A 19,563-nucleotide genomic window follows, 5' to 3' on the forward strand; every position below is an offset into this window, starting at 1 on the left:
GAATGGCTAGGAGGGCTTCGAGGGGATGTAGGCACCAAAACGGTAACGGTGGTCTTGCTGCAGGCGTGAAGTTCGATGGAAGCACTGCATGATGCGAAGCAATAATATAGCTGAACACAGATGGGGGCCTAAAAGTAGGAAGTGAGGCGAAGTGGTGTGATGGAATCCGGGCGAAATGCCTGACGGGCATTCTTAAGGCATCGATGCGAATATATGTTGTGAGTGGGTGATCACGCGCGATGATGATAGTCGCTGCTGAAGGTGCACATCGCGGAAGGCCAAGGCATATTCTCAGTGCTTGGGATTGAATCGACTGGAGGACGTGTGCGTTGTTCTTCGGGTCCTGCCCAGCACAGGTAGGCTATAGCGCATGAACCCGAGGAATAGTGCAGTATAAAGTTGAAGCATCGCTCATACAGATGCACCCCACAATTTTCTCGCAAGAAATCTTAGCACCACGTGGGTGATCATGGTAAGTCTTTTTCATGTAGCAGTATGAAGACTCCAGGACGGGTCGCGATCTATCATTACTCCTAGAAAGCGATGGGTCTTTTCATAACTAACAGCATGTTTATTGATTTTAATGACGTAAGGGCCCATTGCCTTGCGCGTGATGGCAACCAACGAGCATTTCTCAGATGATAGCTCTAGTCCCCGTCCTTGAAGGTAGTTTGACGTCAGTGTAGCCGCTCTCTGAAGCCTGGCACGTACGTGTAGACGCGTCACCCCTGATGCCCAGATGCAGATGTCGTCTGCGTATATCGACAGATGCACGGACCGCGGAAGTACATCAACAAGGCCGATGCAAGGTTAGAGAGCGCGGGGCTCAGGACTCCACCTTGAGGCACACCGCGGCAAGTGCAATGGTGCGTCGTTGTACCATCTTCTGTCTGTACAAAGAAGGTTCTGCCCTACAAATAACTGTAAATCCATTGGTAGACACGGCCCACCAATCCAATGCTCCCCAATGCATCCAGAATAGCTTCATGCGATACATTGTCGTACGCGCCTTTCACCACATCGCCACAGATAATCTCTTTAGGTCTTTTTGTTGCTGTACAGACGAAACAAGGTCAACCACGTTATATTTAGAGGACCGTCCACGCCGAAAGCCGGTAACATCATCAGGGTATAGCTCGTTATGCTCCAAGTGCCACTCTAGGCGAGTCAGTACCATCCTCTCCATCACCTTTCCAGAACAGCTGGAAAGTCGGATGGGGCGATAGGAGGCTAGGGCCATGGGTGATTTACCTGGTTTGAGCAAAGGAACGAGGCGGGCTGGACTTCAACGAAGGAACCAATCCGTTGCACCACGAGTTGTTGTATATGATTAGAAGTGCACGCCGAACTGTTTGACCGAGGTTACACAGGGTCCATCAGGTCCAGGTGATGAGCAACGTTTGCATGCTCCCAAAGCTGCTTCAAACTAATCTACAGAGAAAAAATTGTCCATCCGGAAATTTCTTGACATCGGCGCGTTTCCTAGATTACTCACGGTGGACGCGGACCCCTTACCGGCAACCCTCGCGCAGAAGTCGTCTGCTACTTCAATTTCGCGACGACCTTGGTGGAGAGCAAGGCACTTGAAGGGGCGATGCTGCTGTGGCAATGTTCGTAGGCCGCGGACAATCCTCCATATTTGTGATAGAGACTTGTGTGGATCAAGCAATTCGCATAAAGACTTCCATCTTAGAGACTAGAGTGCTCCGATTCGACGCTGAATCTTCTTCTGCGGATGTCTTTCCTCCCTCAAGTCGTAGACGGATTTAGTGCGCCTATACCGTCGTTCGACACGACGACGGATTGCTCGGAGCCACTCCAATTCCGCTTCATATTCGCAAAACTGCGATGAAGGTGTACAATTATAGGCAGCGTCTTGAGTAGCAGCTTTGATCATGCCTCCTAGATTTCCAAGAGAACATTCTTTATTTTCCTGGCACCGCTGCTCAGTGTGATATGTGAAGTGCGCGAGTGCCGTGATCGTAGTGGGCTAGTGCCACAAGTGACGAACAAGCAAGCAAGGAAGTGGCAGTGAGCGTGGCACATGTGGAGAAAGATAAAGAAGGTGTCCAGGGTGCGGAAGTATCGTTAATCCCCTTGCTTTTATACACCGAATATAACCACCCGATTCATGGCCAATCCCCCACTGTGGGTATGCGCCACAACCACTAAGGTCCACAACAACAACAACAACAGCGACCAATCGAGTTCCTGGCCCAAGGTCGCTCCAGGCTCCCACCTGGGATCGACACCACACCCAACTTACTGCAGCCTGCGGTTGGTGAACGTCGGAACGGGGTCTGACCCAGGCGTCCCAGCGTCTCCAGCGCCGTGCCCAAGCTCCGGCTGGCGAACGCCGCAAGGGCGTCTAACCGTTACCTGACTCCACACTGCCTGTCTTCACAGCAGCGTCGATCATGGCCGCCTGATAAGGTGCCGACCGACGTGGGAGAAATGAAGTCATTGCACAGGTAGCGGAGGTGAAGCCCTTGGACTTGGTGTCCGGCGACAAGATCTCTACCGTGCCAAGGCTACCTGCCCAGTTCCCAACGTCACTTCCTCCTGCAGTATTGGACGCCTGGGGGCGACCAGCATTTTCTTCGACGGCTTCTAGTCCACCACCGCTATTCCACTCCAAGCTCCGCCTCTGTCGCCGCCTCTAGTCTATTCCACTGCTCCAGTGCAGACAACACAACTATAGGCCCTTTCTGACTTGATCTTTTCCTTGTATAGTATATTTTTATGTTCGATTAGTTTGCTTAGTTCCGTTTTCCTCATTGTGCTGTATTTTCTTTAATGAATGGCTTGTTGTGTGCTAACGAAAGACTTCGTCACTTAATGCGCTGAGGCTGTGTCTCAGCAGCGAGTAATTCATTGAAAGAACCTCATCACACTCGGTGAGTGACCTGTACTTTGACGTACTCAGTGATCTGCTCTCAGTGATCTGTACTCAGTGAGTAGAGTGATCTGTACTTTGATCAGTCGATGCGTGAAGAAACGGTGATCTGCGACTTGCCTAGGCCCGTGATCTTTATATAGGTGGGAATATGGTCACTTCCATGGGTTTCATTGTAAGCAAACCACTGTACTTGGTTACTTAGGCTGCTTGACACAAACGTTAGGTCGAGGCAGCTGCTATATGTCAGTCCCCGTAAAAATGTAGACTCCCGTCGTTTACGCAATACAGTTCATGATCTGACGCAAAGGAAAAAATTCGTCTTCCCCGACGATCCATCTTCTGGCATCCCCTTAGTGGGCGATGAACGTTGAAATGGCCGGCATTTTTCCAGGATCCAGGTGTCGCTGATTTTAGAGCGCTTAATCTCGCACTGTCAAAATGGCTTGAAGGTCAAATATATGCACCTACTAGCGTGAAAGTGAGGTTTTTGCGTTTTACTGTCAGGCACAAGTATTGGTTATCATCAGGTGGTACTTGATGCTCAATATAGGTAAGCTCGCACCTGATATAAGCGATGACTTTGCTGTAGTCGTTGCAGGTAGCAGACTTGAAAGCTTCGTAGCTAGATAATCGTATTGCATTGTTAAGGCGGGGTTCGCAAATGACAATAATCGGAAACTGATTCTTAAATACAAACGGACGAATATCCAAAATGCGGTTGTTAAGGCCTCGGGCATTGCATTGGAAAATCGAAGCTACTTTGACTTATTTACGAAAGGGCTGCAGAGGTGGAGCCATGGTGCTTCACCAGACTTGACGGCACCGGGTCTAGAGCATCCAATATTTGAAGTGCACTATGAGCAGCCGGAGTGCGAATGCTAGTTAGGAGCACTCGAATGGTATTCATGAGGGGTTTTACCGTGGCTATAACTTCCTTATCTTGATTGGTGTCATACTCGTTCCGAAGTGGCCTTGGACGATCGATTCTGCGGCTCTGCTGGCGGGTTTATCGATGGCAGCGCTGACCACGCGTCAGGTGGACCAATGAGTCTTGTATACTTCTCAGGAGGCTTGTTGCTGACATTGCTGGGCCCTTGTGGTGGCGGGTGGACAGTCCGTGGGAGAGGCGCATCCCTAGCTTCGGCAGCAGGTTTCCTAGAAGGACTCCGGCGACGAGAGCGCCGACGTCGTACCTTGGCAGCAGCTTCCCTGTGGGTGGAACCATCTCTGACAATTTGCTTCAACGCTTGCATCTCCTTCATGTTTGGGCAATCCTTTGAAGACGCATCGTGAGGGCCGTGACAATTGCCGCACTTGCGATGTTCTGCATGGCAGGCGTCTGTGCTGTGCGACTCTGAGCATCGCGAGCACACGGCAGAATTTGTACAAACAGCGCTGACGTGTCCCATCTTACAGCACTTCCGGTAATGAAGTGGTCTTGGCACAAACGGCAGCACCGCATGTCGGAAATGTCCAACTTTGGCTTGTGGTGGAAGGATGTCTCCTTTAAAAATAAATTTGCCACATTGTGAATTGCCAAAACGAAGGGCTTGCAATATAAGATCTTCCGTCAACGGCTTGATGAGAATCGGAAAGCCACTTTCACTGATGGAAGTGTCGACATCGTAAGTAACACCTGCCGTAGAGTCCTTGCCGTCTGGTATGTAAGAACGTACATTGATGTCCCCAACACATTGACTTTGCTCAATACATCCAGCGCACTACGTTGCGTAACGTCTATAGCGATAATGTTCTTGCAACCATTGGTCCTGTAATATGTCCCGGGGCGAGGGCCTCAAGAGACACAGACGTGGCTTTACGATTAAGCCGGTTGAGACTATTCAGCAGCATCCACCGGTACAAACAAAATAGTGTGGGCCGGTGGCTCTCGCGTAATCATGCTATGCTTACTTTCTGCAGGAGAAGACATCAGACATGTGACGCTTTGTCACAGGCCCAAAGTCACCTTCATCCGAGCTTTCGTCACTGGCGGTAGAGTATACCAGCGTGTCCTTCGCTGCCGGCGTCGCTCAGGTGGCCGGAGCGCTTTCGGGGAGTGGCTGCAGTGGAGGTGGAAGGTATGGGCGGTGGCCCCAGTGATTCCACGTCCATTTCCGCAGTCATGAGAACGGAGTGTTCCGCAAACACCAAAGAAAAACTTGAAAAATTGAGATTGAGAAAACTAGAGACTGAAACCAGTGTTCTACAGAGGAATCACTTCGTCTTTCTTTCGGTTAACTGCACATCCCCGTTTATGGTCTGCTTTCTGTCTGTCTCTCTCTCTCTATCTTTCTTTTTCTTTTTTGCAACCGAATAGCTTTTTCGTGAGTCGGATGCCTTTTTCTGTATCTGACCGAATGCTCGTGCAGTCAGGAAAACCTATTTGTCTGTGGCGGACAGGTCGCGTAGCTTCACGACGAGCTGAAAAGAGGCGTCGCTCACTTGCGTGGGCCTCTACGATTGGTGCGGGCTCATTGCCGAGTAACGAGGGCGATACCATTCCTTCACACATCTGGTCGGCAACGTTGTCGGTGTTCGCCACATACACAGAGGGGTATACACAGAGGGTATACACAGAGTTGCAGATCTACTTTACGGCGGCGCTCGTGATGTCGTTGTTGAAAGATGCGACCGGGTTTGTTGAGTGCAAACATGGCGAAAATGTGGAGTCTGACACACCAAGTTGCAAAGGAGCAGGATATATTTCAGAGCAGGCCATCACATTTTCAAACCGTACGTTTGCCTACCACGAACTTTCGTTGTCACATTCAACAGAAGAACCTGACTCTCCAATAAATCGTTACCATTCTCCATGTTTTTTGTTTTGTTTTGTTTTTGTTTTGCAAATGTTTCCTCAAGCAAGGATGACGTTCGGACGGTTAAGAATAAGCAGCGATGTACCTCGTTTTTATACCTGCTCTAAATCCGCCCGTGCACTGTTGTTTCATTCTAATGAAGAACCGCCTTCACACGTGCAAAAGCCGTAAACAAGCAAACGTCACTAGCCTATAGGCAGCAAGCCGTTCCACAGTGGACTGAGGCACTTATGCCGTGATCATTCAGTGTAAAATTGCGCAGATAGTATTTGCCCCAACGTTACGCTTATCTACCGGGTTAATAACAAACGCTGAAGTTACGCAAAATTCTACAAGCGGGGCAAAACCTAGTTAATGTGCGAATGTTTCCCCTTGAATTTCAGAAGAATGCGGGAGAGGCCGAAGGAACAAAAAGTGTAATTATTGCTCGGGAACTATCTGCCGGAAGCGCGGCCTGAAGTGCTCGTAATTAATCCCCCCCGTACACGAAGGCTGGCGTCTGACGCTCTGTCGCCTGCGGTAATTTGCCCGTCGTCAATATGTTCTTCCGTCTCTGCTTTTCTGGTAGCAGATGGATTTGTATGTTTTGTCGGCCCATCGCCGGAAACGATGTGCCGGCAGGCGAACGCCTTCTGCATCGACGTCGTGCTGCACATTCGTCTGGATGCTTTTATCACACATTGTGGGATATCTCCTTGATGAAAGCGACAGTTACTTTCCGCTTCTTTTTTTTTTTTTTTTTTTGGACCGGATCACAAAGTTTGTTGTGCGAGGACGTGCAAAGATCAAAACATTAGCTGTTGAAACTCGCAATTATATTTACGCAAATCTCCTAATCCAAAAAACTTTCTGGCTTTGGCATGTTTAATGGAGGAAACTCTTCATCTTTTGTTGGTGTAAAGGAGCAGAATAAATTGAGGCAACGCTTACCTGACCATGCCTCGAGCCTTAATGACTTTTCACCTAGGACCATTTTAACATCGCCTAACAAGGGGTACGATGGGAAGTGTCTCGACGTGTCATTCCCTAAGAACAGTAGTTTAAAAACACGTATTTAATTTATACGTTCGAAAGAACATCTGAAGAACTGCTTGCACTTGCAGCATGGTTTATCACAAAGCACAGTAGGTTATTATATTTTAAAAAATGTGCTGTGGTCGTGTTAAGCCGCTCATCTCTCAAACGTGCAGAATAGGCGGCGTGATGCACTAAGCGTACACACAATTTCTCGGCTCTATGTCAGCACTCTAATTGACTGTGCGTGAAGCACTTAAATGCAGGAGTAATTACCTACTAATCCCTATCCATGAATGTGGAGGCGTTGACACTGTCACCAAAGATGAGAGGCGATGATATCGCACGCCCTTTTGTCATGTCTAAAAACCTACAACAAAGGGCCCACAATTGCAAGCACCTTTTACGCAGCCTGTGGCTTGCGGGGAGACGGTGCCAAGAATTCCCCAATTGAAAAACAACTCAGTCGTCGAAAGCTCATAGAAGCCAGTGTAGTGACAGTATATGATTCGACAAGAACGCTCATTTGATGGAGTGCTTGTTAATTGCCGGTGCACGTACACTTCTGGGTGCAACACGAACTGCAACAATGAATAAGTGCATTTACGAGTATTTCTGAGAGAGGCAAAATTAAAGCCGATTGTTCCAGATGGCTTTACCCCTGTGAAAATTTTCGATCTCGTTAGTTTTAATTCATTGCGCAGATGAATGTCTGCCGAAAATTCTTTTGTTTTGGTTAAGCGTTAAACTGTATGAAAAGGTAATGCAAGATAGAGCTAGTATTTACAGCTATTGAGCAGTTCGCTACCCGTCGCGAAGCGGTCATTTGCAATGACCATAAAAATAAAACGGCACTAAAAAGAGAAATTTTAGACTTTCTGCATGATCACCAGATAAGTAACGAAGGAAATAGTTTCCTAGCATACATATACATTCACCCGAAGCGGTTGCGAAGTGGCTAAGGCGCTGGGCTGCTGAACGCGAAGTCGTGGTATCGATTCCCGACCACGGCCGGCCACCATTCCGATACAATAGCGCTCGCGTATACCATGCATTTGGTGCACGGTAACGAACCTCAGGTTGTAAAAAGTAGACCGGAGTCCTGTAGTACGATGTCTCTCATTACGCACTGTACAGTGTCGGTACGTTAAGCTCCACAATTTAATTTTACACAGACACTTACTCTCAGCCAGAGAAGAATGAAGGAGCAAGAAAAAGATGTTCCGTGCAATTTCGCGATGCCACACAAAAATATTACACAAAAACACACATTGCGAAAGGCTAGTGATAACAACTACGTAAGAAGGAACTCTCTGTAAGAGATTGGAAAACAGAGAGGATGCAGTGAACTAAGCCACCGTTATGAGCTCAGCACGTGATGAGCTTTTACACCACTGAACGAAGAGTACGATTGGTTGCGCTCTTCAATCCGGACATAAAATTCGGAGCGTCTGGCAGTTTCTAACGAAGTACCCATGAAGCGGGAGCGCTCATCCGTGGTATAAGCGCTTATTCAAACGTAATACATGCGTCGTCATGCTGAGGAGATCAATCGCCACTGTATAGGCAGTGCTCCTCGTACCGCTGCAGAGTCCACGAGCAATATTTGAGCACAATCTTCGGGCTAGCCATCTGCTCCTGTTGCGTCATTCTCCTTGCCTCGCTTCTAAAGACAGCATCGTGGGTGGTATTGCCGTCGTCTTTCTATAGTTTATCCTGAGTGCTCATAGAACGTTTCCTCCGCTGCCAACTCCCGCTTTAGCCCTGCTGATCTGCAGATGACGTCAGCCCATTGAAAGTTTGTCGATTGCTTCACCGGATCTTTTCTGTTCTCTGCTTGGCTGTGTCCGGACCTCTAGAATCAAGTTTGCCTAGAGTAAAAACAAATTAGGCAAGTAGTAGATGACCTTCTGAGCAAGCGCAAAACGTTTAAACGATAATTTGTCAGAAAGACGGGCGCTAAGGGTTGCTTCACCTCTCCGCCCACGCGGTGAATGATAAGATGCCTGTGCAGCGCCTTTTGATAGAGGAGAGCAATGTTTGCGCAGACCTCTTTGGCCAATCCATCTGCTACGGGTGAGTGCAAATGAAAGCTTGAGACTCGACGAGCTTGGAAGTCCTGCAGCATGTCCGTAGGTTTGAGGCTGCTTAGGAACAATATCTCCGGCTTTCGGGTTTATTTTAACGGGAATGTGCGAAACATTCTCGAACGTAGACTGGTCCAGAAAAGAAGCTTGATGTGAAGTAGCACTTAATGAGTTTGAGAGTGCTGATCGCTCTGGCTTAGCGAACTGAAACCTGACATGTCGCACTGCGGAAAACATGGCACACATCTGTATCGTGGATCTTGTTACTTTCCGATTGCGACGATTTCGCGTGCGAATTCTACTTACGATTGGCGATTAGCCTGTTGAAGCTGCGCTAGTAGTTTCAGCAGCAAGTCGATTAACAAGTTCAAGCTTCTCGCGCAAGCGTATGAGCTGTATCGTTGATAGCCTTTATTCGCACGTGCAAGAGGGGGTGAGCTTTTAGCTCGTTAGATGTGGCGATATGCCTGGCAGTACATTGGCAGCAGGCAACAACTTCATAAAAAAATACGAAAATTTTATTTTGTGCTTTTATAAGGCAAAAAGCACGTTTCAGCCTTGAAATCATATGAAAATAAACAGATGTCAAGGTGCAGAACAAACAGTGCCGTACTATTGCCTCATGTTTCAGCACTAAACAATTCTACTCAGAATTAAAACAGCAGCTCGACAGGTGCCCCTAGATCAGCACGGATAACAAATGTGTTTCTAAAGGAATGTTATGTCTTCTTTTGTCCATAATGCTCTTATGTAATCGTTTCAATCGCGCCTTTTCTTATTCACACTTTTTGTTCTTAGAGTTTTCTATATGCCACATAAAGGCTTCACAAATTGTGTGCGTGTTCGTACTTGGTGGCACCAGAAGCAAGCCATGCTTTTCGCGTTAATTTTCGTTTCGAGACAGGGAAGCGCGTCGTTGTGCCACTCTATGCGTAAGCAAAGAAAGTCGTTCTACAGCCTTTTTGTAGCCCGTTAATTATACGCGCGGTCCTGCCTAGCGCATTAGCGTTATGCTTGTGTACGCAAGCAGCATTAGCGAGAGTAATTTCCATCCTTAAAGTCATTACGCCCTTTTTTTCGCTAAAATAAACAAAAAAATTAGCCGAATGAGTTTTATTAGACGTGCACGCCATCTAAAAACACGAAAAACTGTTTTTATGACGGCGAGTTTATTATTTGTTTTAATTTTCGACTGCTGTTGAATTTTTGCTGTAAACTGGTTTATTGCTGTGACTACACTTGCTTACCTACAGTCCAGAAAGCGAAATCTTTACTGCTGGTACCATTTTTTCAGAAATAGAATAACGAAACCAAATATGAGGTCTGGTATAATGTTACGATTACTTTCGTTCTAATCTATTTTTTTATCATTCACTATTCGCTGCTAGCCGACTCTAGTAATAACGTAAGCTGAGTGCTGCCCGCGATACTGTCAAACGCAAAATTATCGGAAATGATTTATAACGTCATCCCAGGCCAGCTCATCGTCTACTCTTGTCCTTGCTTGATGCCGTCTTTCTGCCCATTGAAATTGAAGGCTCTTTCTCGTACGTCTACAATGCGCACTACAGCGCGTACAAGCCCAAGCACTTGGCTTGATTTCCCGCGATGTGCTTGTACAGCTGCGACGATTACTATTGCACAAAAGTACCCGATCTACAGATATATCACTTTCGAGACGTCTAGAGCAGACATTCGTCACCTTTTACGACTCCATACCAGGACTTCGTTTGTTGCGCACACTGATTCTCCTTCTCGCCTTGCTATCTTTCTTTACCCACTTTCCCATCTCCACGCGGGCAATATAATGGGGGCGATCTTGTTTAGTCTACCTGCCTTCCCTTTCCATATATATATATATATATATATATGAGTTTCAGAATGGGTACCCAGAGAAGGGAAGCGCAGTCGAGGACGGCAGAACACCAGGTGGGATGATGAAGTTAAGCAATTTGCAGGCGCAAGTTGGAATCAGTTAGCGCAAGACAGGGGTAATTGGAGATTGCAGGGAGAGGCCTTCGTCCTGCAGTGGACATTAATATAGGATGATGATGATGATGATGATATATGTATGTGTATATCCAAGATTGGCCGAATGTTGAATGATATTGGCCAAATCGAATCTTGAATGATATTAGAGATATAAGCATATTGGGCGCAAAAGGTTCTGTCGGAGTTACTTTGTTACGGCAAAGAAGCCATCACCGTGGGTACTCACATGGCTGTAATTATCTCTTCATTCCTGCCCTCTTTAGGTAAGATGATCAAGTGTATTAAAGGAAAAGCAGTTTAGTATCCTTTGAACCGAGAAGATGCGTTCATTATTCCGACTGTCCGGTATTTTTTTTTTTTTCGTTTATGGCGCTAGCACCTAGCGACATTATCTTTCTCAAGGAGCACACCGGAAGTCGGCCTCTGGCAGCCGGAAGTTGAGGTGTCTTTGATACCGTGAGAATAATAACCCATCGAAAAAGTGGTAATGGTTCAAGAGAAGAGTATTATAGGATAGAAATGATATACGAGCACAAGTTTAGTTAAGAAAAATGCCAAATAACCGTCAGATCTTTCTCATCATTATTATGGTTAACTATAAAAATAAGCCATGGCTCGAGCGTCGGTGTCTTCTTCCACAGCTGTCTCGTTGGCACCCCTCGGCGGAACCGCGCGAACGCGCTCGTGCCACTGCTCACGCATTCGCCGTCGTCGTCGACTTTTTCCGTAGCTGGCTCCGTTGCCGCTCATCATTCCAGCGTAGAATTTCCCTTCTATTCTGCCGTCGTAATGGGGAGGGCCACGTTTACGGGGGTGTGAGCCATTGCTTAAGGGGTATGAGCCATTCATTGTTCGTGTCCTATAACGCGAGCTCCGCCATCGCGTTAGGACACGCCGTCAGTTGCTCCTCTGGGTGTGGTAGGAGAAGGACGCGCGTTAACCTAAGGTCTAGGGGTTAGCACCATTAACAAACAGGCCCGTCCCGGGCCCGTTTATACGTTGGGCCGCCCGCCCGAGCCCGACCAAAAGTTTTATGGCGAGACCCGGGCCCGGCCCGGGCCCGGAAATAACGGCCCGGCCCACCACCCCTTTACTTTAGGCCCGAGCCCCGCCCGAGCCCGGCTCGAAACCAGCCCGAACCCGGCCTGAGACCGAAAAAGATCACCGAGTGCCATTAAAAATAAAATAAAGAAGAGAATGAAAGAAATTTATTCTTAAGGCATAAAAACATGTCATATGCAATATGAACACCATTTGAGTAGTCTCAACGCAAATACGGATGACCCTGCCGAGCAGTATCGCCAGCAGAAAGGCACTGCCCTTTGTGTTATCGGTACAGATTTTTCCCTTCTAATTTCTTTCTTCTCATTCTTGTAAATCTCCATTGTCCTTTTCGTTTCCATTCTTTGCATCCAATTCACGGTCTCTATTTCTCTCACTTTCTTTCTGATGACCCCTGGTTGTCTATTTACAGTTTCGATTATCCTGTACTTGGTTGCCAACTTCCTTGACCTCTTCCATCCACTTCTATCGCAGCGCCTCCACAGTATTTTTTTTTTTTAAGGTCGGGCGCCTCACTGCAAAGCATGCGCCGCCCCAGCTGCTCGTCCCACTCAACCGTACACTATAGCCGAAGCGTAGCCACGACCGGTCGTGAGCGCAGCGCATGGTTGGAGTAAATGGAGAAAGAAAGCTTCTCGTTCCTCCATGGTGCAGCGGAATGCGCTGCTGCTAGGCGCCCGGTTGAGAACATGCGTGCAATAATGGATGGACTGCAGTACCATATTTCAGCCGCGTGACGAATTATCTTATGTTAGCAGTCATCGTTTTACCAATTCGGTATTGAAGAATGAGCAAGTCGCGAACGCGCTTGCACCGCGCGGAAAGTATTAATTACATTGATTTAGGTAAGGAATAGAACGGAATCGTTTTGTTTGAGGCGACTTCGGTCTTTCTGGACCTTTACATTCTGTTCAAACAGCGCAAAATACGACGGAAGAATAGGGAAGTACACAGGAGTAGCACTGATATAGCTTCCAGCTGCGCCGGGGCAACAGGTTTTTCAGAGTCGAGACGCGCAAGGATAATTCACCGCACGTTTCATGCACACCACCAGAAATACGCCCTGGCCCGGGCCCGCGTCAAAATACCCGAGCCCGGCCCGGGCTCGGTTCACAGAGCACATGCCGTGCCCGATCCCGGCCCGAGCCCGTCAAAAAACTGCCCTACCCGGGCCGGGTAGGGTACGCAAGATGGGACCGACAGAATTGCATCGGCGTTTGCCATGTATGTATATATATATATATATATATATATATATATATATATATAGTTGGGCATTGGTGAGGCCGGAGCCAACGCTCCTCATCGCTCCAGTGTTGTGACGCGCCATGGTGTGTCTGCCAGGTGCGCAGTAGCAGTTGTCTCGCGTGCTGCGTCGCGCCTCCCGTCACCTCCTCGTATCGTTAGAACACAGTGCTAACTGTTCGAGAGCCACGCTACACCTTGGTGTCACTTTCAATGCTTGGGCTTCTGGTGAAACTAGCCCTTTTTTTTTCAGTTGCAGTGTGCTAGTTTTGCTTAAAGCAATCAACATCAGCCCACCGTACCTACGCGTGGATCGACGTTATGAGCTTGTAGCAGAATCAAAGCACAAGCACATTTAACAAAGAACAAGATAAATGTCAGATTTATTATCTGCACGTCGTTATTGACGGCACCGCCTCACTTCGAGTGCAGCTACGTGAACTTGTTTAGGGATGTCATGTTTGGGGAGGTCTGTAATCAATTGGCTTGATGATCGCCTTTTTAGTGTGAAAAGTCTCTTGGTCCATGGAGAAACGTTTCATTAGGGACATTTGCTTTGAATTGCTTAAACTCTTATTAACTGAAAGTGATAGTGTATCTATTTCACTGTTTGGCAATTAGCGTGCTTTTGTTTTATATTGTAATATTCTACCTAGTTTTATGACTTGTAAGTAAAGCTGCGACGACATAGAACCAACATTTTCATTTTGATTCAAATTAATTAATCCATGTTATATGTGACCTGTCTTGCTGAGCCATGCAGAAACTAAGCGGTTCTCTATACAGTTGAGCTCTCCTCAATTTAGCCACCGCATGGACTTTCATCACAAGAATAGTTTGGTGAAAAGCTCGTTCACGCTAAGCGCGGATAGCGTCCAAGCTATACCAGAGCTGCCTACGCAGACTTCCTCTCTGCGCTCCTTTCGAAGGTCGTGTGCCAGAGAGCCATCCACGCGTTAAACAGCGAGAGCACCGTGCGTTACTTATGGCCTAAACCACGCGTGAGTAATGCAGTCGCGGCAGGCCGGACACAAGGAGTGGGAGGAACGGACGGCGTCACACTCAGCGTCGTGGCTAATCGAAGCAAATTAATGGGTACTGCGACACCGCATGCTTGCTAATCGCCTCATGCACTACAGAGTTGGATGAACACCCACAGCCTTGCTTGCAGCCACGAGTGGGTGAGCTGTCGGCTCGCTCATCGTGCGCGGCTTTCAGGATCGTCCCTCAATCATGGTATTGTTCCAAGCTGAGTTATGCACCAAGATGGTAATTGCGTCCGGGCACTTCGCTTTCGCAATGTCGCACTAATGTAAAAAGAAAAAAAAAATTACGTCAGCTATATTTCAGTGAATGCCTTTGTATTTTTGTTTCTCTTTGTTTTTAGCAGGGCCCACGTGCTGGGAGGCCTTTCCTCTGAACTAAACAAACACACACACGCGCGCACACGCACAAAAAGATAGGCGCTGGCGTCGCAGGGTTGTGAAACTCTACGAGTGTCCTCCATTCATTACATCAGCTATGCATGCCTAAACTGCTTTCTTACGAAAACGACAATGAGCTTCCCTGCTGCGGCTGCATCCCCAGCACGTCGTCTCATGGCTGTCTCCTGCCATTTGCTGTAGTACTCGCTGTATGACTGTTCTTCATGTTAAATGTATATTGTGTGTGGACGAATTACTTCCTTTGCTTCCTTTCCATTAACAACTGCTTGAAAACACTATATGCGTGCAAGGCTGCAAACGGAACAATCATACATAAACAACGTTTTCAAGACTGTGATTTAATTTCAGGCAAGTGAAAGCCTTATGTCAGTTGCTCGAAGTAAACAGGTTCGCTGGAAATTGGGTAGTGATTATGCAACGTTGCACAAAGTCTGGCGTATTTTTTTATTTTTTTATTTTATTATTTTTTTGGGGGGGGGGGGGGGGGTTGCATGCAAGCTGGGCTCAAGTTGACCGATTGTTGGCACTTATTCCCAGGCTAGTGGGGCCAGAAAAATCAACAAATTTTCATCAGTATATTATAATTCGTGGGCACAAATTTGACCACCACTGCAACATGTAGAGCGAAGCTGACCAGCTGTGCTCCTTCACATCGATAGCTTTCTTTACGCTTTTTAGCAGGATTTCACGGTCTTTCTTCTTTTAATTGCATGCGCAAGCCTTGCATTGGCTGAGTGACCAGGAGAGGTCGACGAATTGTATAGGTACCACGGAGTAGGAAGGAGTGGTTCGGAAATTTTAGGTGCAGGCCGAGAAGCTGAGAGGGCGTTGAGCAGAAGCTGGGAGTAAAAATCAAGGCTCCCTTTATAAAAGAAAGATGCTTGAACGCGAAGCTTTCGCCCATGCAAACTGAATCAAAGTCAAAGTCCACAGCCAACGACCACGCAACGAACCCAAGAAATGCTGAGCGACCCGATGCGATGCATACGTGATTTAATTGCTTGTTTAGGATTGTATTTTTTGAACGTTGAAGTTGAATGAAGACTCATTTCGTTAAGTTGCATAGCCTTTATTTTAGATCATGTAGCCGTTCATTACATGCACACACTCACTTTCACGGACTGCATGCCGTTGCCGATACACGGGATCGGCCTTTTACGGGCACGATCACGCTTACGGTCGTGTACGGCAACCTCTTCTTGTGCCGTGCGCTGTACCCGCGGCATACCCATGGTGACGGCCGGGAATGCATTGTGTGACGCGCGTAGTGCAATGCGTATATAATCTATACAGTTCGTCTGGGTAGCGTGCAGTTGGAGTTACCATTGTTCTTATCGGTACAACTGCGAATGTAAACTGTAGTGTTCTACGATTGTGTGCGCAGATGCGCAGGTAGTTCCATTGTGTAAGATGGCTTTCCTCCAGTGCGTTTTCGGCACTCACGGACGAATCAGTGAGACATAGAAAGCCTCGCTTTAATAAAGCGAAGGTGTCTTTACGTATAGCCTAGATGACGCAGCAAACTGGCTTTTATAGCACGTAATTGACCACGCACAATCTAATGCCAGTAGGCTCACCTGTGTTCTACGCAATAAATCATTAACTCCCGACATAAAGCCTCAGCATATGATGTCCTCGCTTAGTAATCTGTACAGCACACAGATCTCTTAATGTAAGAGCGCATGATAACTCATGCGTTCCTGGATCTTCTTCGATTTCTTATTTCACAATAGTGCAGCCCACCTATTGGTGCTAGCAGGAGAACTCGCAAGTGCATGCCTCACTCGCTATCACACCACCCACTTCCCAGATGTATTGCGTGCTTGTCCTTCATTTGGCTTTCACGTGGTTTATGCTATTATTATTATTATTATTATTATTATTATTATTATTATTATTATTATTATTATTATTCGATTTGAAAACAATACACAGGAAAGGTTAAGCGAGGAGCAAGGATGGCAACTGCCACCGGAAGGGGCACAACGCCTGCCTACTCTTCAGGAAGGAGGAGACAGAAACATACAAATGGAGGATAGGAAGGAGGGGAGCAAAGAGGAAAGTGCGAGATGACAAATCTCAAAGAATAAAGTAGAACACAGTACAGGTCACACACAGTAGGGCCCGTCACTGCAGGTCACGCTATTAAAAAACATTAAATAGCAGAAACAGTCTCCGAGTTACAAAGACGAACCTAAGTTAGTTAATTCCAGAAAAGTAAGGAGAGCGCGATGAGCCTGATCGCGTCAAGACGCACAACCACTGGGGTACAAGCATTCGTCGAGTATCGTACACCGCAAGCCAAGGAGATGATAGTCCCTTACTAGCGACATGCTCTGCGCACTGAAAGGGGGACACTCCAATATCAGGTGCTGAAGTGTCTCGCAGCAATCGCAAGACGTACACGATGGACTAGCCAGACGTACTTGTCTGTATAAACGTTCGCACACGTACACACAGCCAACCCTTAGCTTCAGTAGTTGAGCTCTAGCCCGACGAAGGTAGCCTCGACCGCGAACACAGGGCGGGAACGTTTGGTTTGCGACGCGCTGGTCTGGATGCTGCTTGAGTACGTGGCGACGAATCAGCAGACGAGCGTCATCAAGCTTGCAGAAAATTTCAGTGCAAGCACAGTCGTTATGAGTGCAAGTTCAAGCCAGCCGATCGGCCTCTTCATTTCCGGCGATCTCTACGTGTAATTGTATCCAATGGGCAACGAGAGCTGCCCCACGTGATGAAATTTCCTTGGCAGAGTGAGTAATGCTGCGCACAACTGGACAATCAGTCTGACTCCGTTGTAATCTGCTAAGTGCACCGCGGGAGTCCGTAAAGATGACAATATTCGATGTGGTTAACTCTTCTTGCACGTATTTCAGTGCAACATTAATTGCTGCTAGCTCCGCAGCTGTTGACGAGGCTGGATGGGGCATATGAAATATACGTCGTACTTGAGTCGAAGGGCAGGAAAAAGCTGCAGAGGCGCCTTGACCGTCGCTGTGTAGGGATGCATCGGTGAATATTTGAAGATAATTTGGAAATATTTCGAACATGTGCGACAGAGCCAATTGAATATTGCCGAAACAGGCATATAATTTTTGTTTATGTCAGATATTGTGAGGTAAATGGGGGATACGTGTTTGGTGATATCTTTCTGAGCGGAGGCGTAACTGAAGCAACATGTGCAGAAATGTCATCAATGTTCATAAATAATGCCGCCATTTTTTCCATGCGAGAAAACGGGCGGTGAACCAGACGATGAAGGCGCATTTGACCATTCGATCCGCGGTGCATACGCTCAATATGATATAGAGCTCTCTGGTTTGCGTGCAGCCTCGGGGATAACTGATGCGCTTCAGTGAGTAATGGAACAGATTGCGCCTCACGAGGTAATCCCAGTATTAGTCGAAGGGCAACGCGATGATCTCGTTCCAGTTGGACCATCAAATTAGGTGGTACGTTCAGGACTGGTAACGCATATACACATGCCTGAGAGTACAGATGACTGGCACACCTGCAGAGCCGTTGTTTGGTCACAGCCAGCACCTCTAGCAATCAAAGCGGCCACATACTTAAGGATAGATTGCTAGTGGCGTCGTACAAATTTAACGGCAGAGACGCCAAGAGGTGCGATCATCCACAATTAAGCCCAAATAACGGTGTTGTCACACCCAGCTTATCGGCGTTTCGTGAAGGTACAGTCGGCTCATTGTTCGACGAGCGCGTTGTTTAGGGTGGTATGCTACTGCAGCCGACTTAGCAAGTGATATCTGCAGGCCAACTTCACCCAAGTACTCCAAAGTCGCGTTCAGAGCTCTTTTCAGGCTTGCACGAAGCCGCGGGCCAAGGTGCGAAGGGCCGCTTATCCACAGAGCAATATCATCTGCATAGATAGCTATGCTCACAGGGAAGTCACTGTCCCGAGGCAAGCGACTTAGAAGCGCGGCGGGAACGGTGTTAAACAGAAATGGTGATAAAACGCTGCCCTGTGGGACACCGCACTTCACATTGCGAGATTCACTTGTTATTCCTCCGACACGCACATTCTTTCGGCGCTACGATAGGAAATTGCACACAAAGCGAAGCAGACGACCCGAAATTCCCGCGGTTGCAAGAGCGAAAACAATCGCCTTATGCGGAACCAAGCCGAAAGCTTGCTGTATGTCTAGGAAGAGCATGTAGGTGGAGTGCTTGTTTCCTTTAGCAAATTCAAGTTCTGAGACAAGGTCTGAAATGCTTTCCAGAGCTGAACGGCGGCGACGAAAACCACTCATCGCATCAGGGAAAAAATTCAGCTTCTCTAGCCTGTCATCTAGGCGAAACAGGACCGTTCGCTCCATCAACTTGATGACATTTGAGGTTAGGGATATTAGCCGGTAGGACTTGAGGTGTCTTGCAGGGCGCCCGGGCTTTAAAATTGGTATTACCACGGACGATTTCCACTCAGCAGGGATTACACCAGTTCTCCATACTTCATTATACTCGTCCAGTATACGGTCATGAAAACTCTTATCAATGTTCCGTAGTGGCTTATTTTTAAAAAATGCCTCCTAAACGCATACTTAATTCTGCAGACAGAAGTGATAGTGTTCATGTAAAAGCAGCTCGTCGTCCTCATCCTGCCGAGGAGTCTGAAGCTGAGGGGGAGACCTCACAAGAACCGCGCACTGCCCACGAGTTAAGGGAAGAACCTCCAGCGCCGTAGCGATGAACGTTATCGAGATCTTCAGCAGTGATGAGTGGTGAAGTTAATTTAGGTAAAAATTACTGCCGATGATTATCAACGTGAGATATACCTTTCTGAAATTTCACTGCCTCACCAGGGCGCGTTTTTTAGATGCGAGAGCATCTTATGCTCGGGGCAGTGTCCGTTCTGAAGCGTCCTTACCCATACTGCGCACGCGCAACTCTCCCTCATTCTCCTCTCCTACGCAAGCTTGCGCTCTCCTCCTCTCCGCCACAGGTGCGGCGCAGCAAATTGCAAATCATTGCATATAGCTCTCTCT

This window comes from Dermacentor silvarum, chromosome 2, assembly GCF_013339745.2.
Source record: "Dermacentor silvarum isolate Dsil-2018 chromosome 2, BIME_Dsil_1.4, whole genome shotgun sequence".
Taxonomy (NCBI): domain Eukaryota; kingdom Metazoa; phylum Arthropoda; class Arachnida; order Ixodida; family Ixodidae; genus Dermacentor; species Dermacentor silvarum.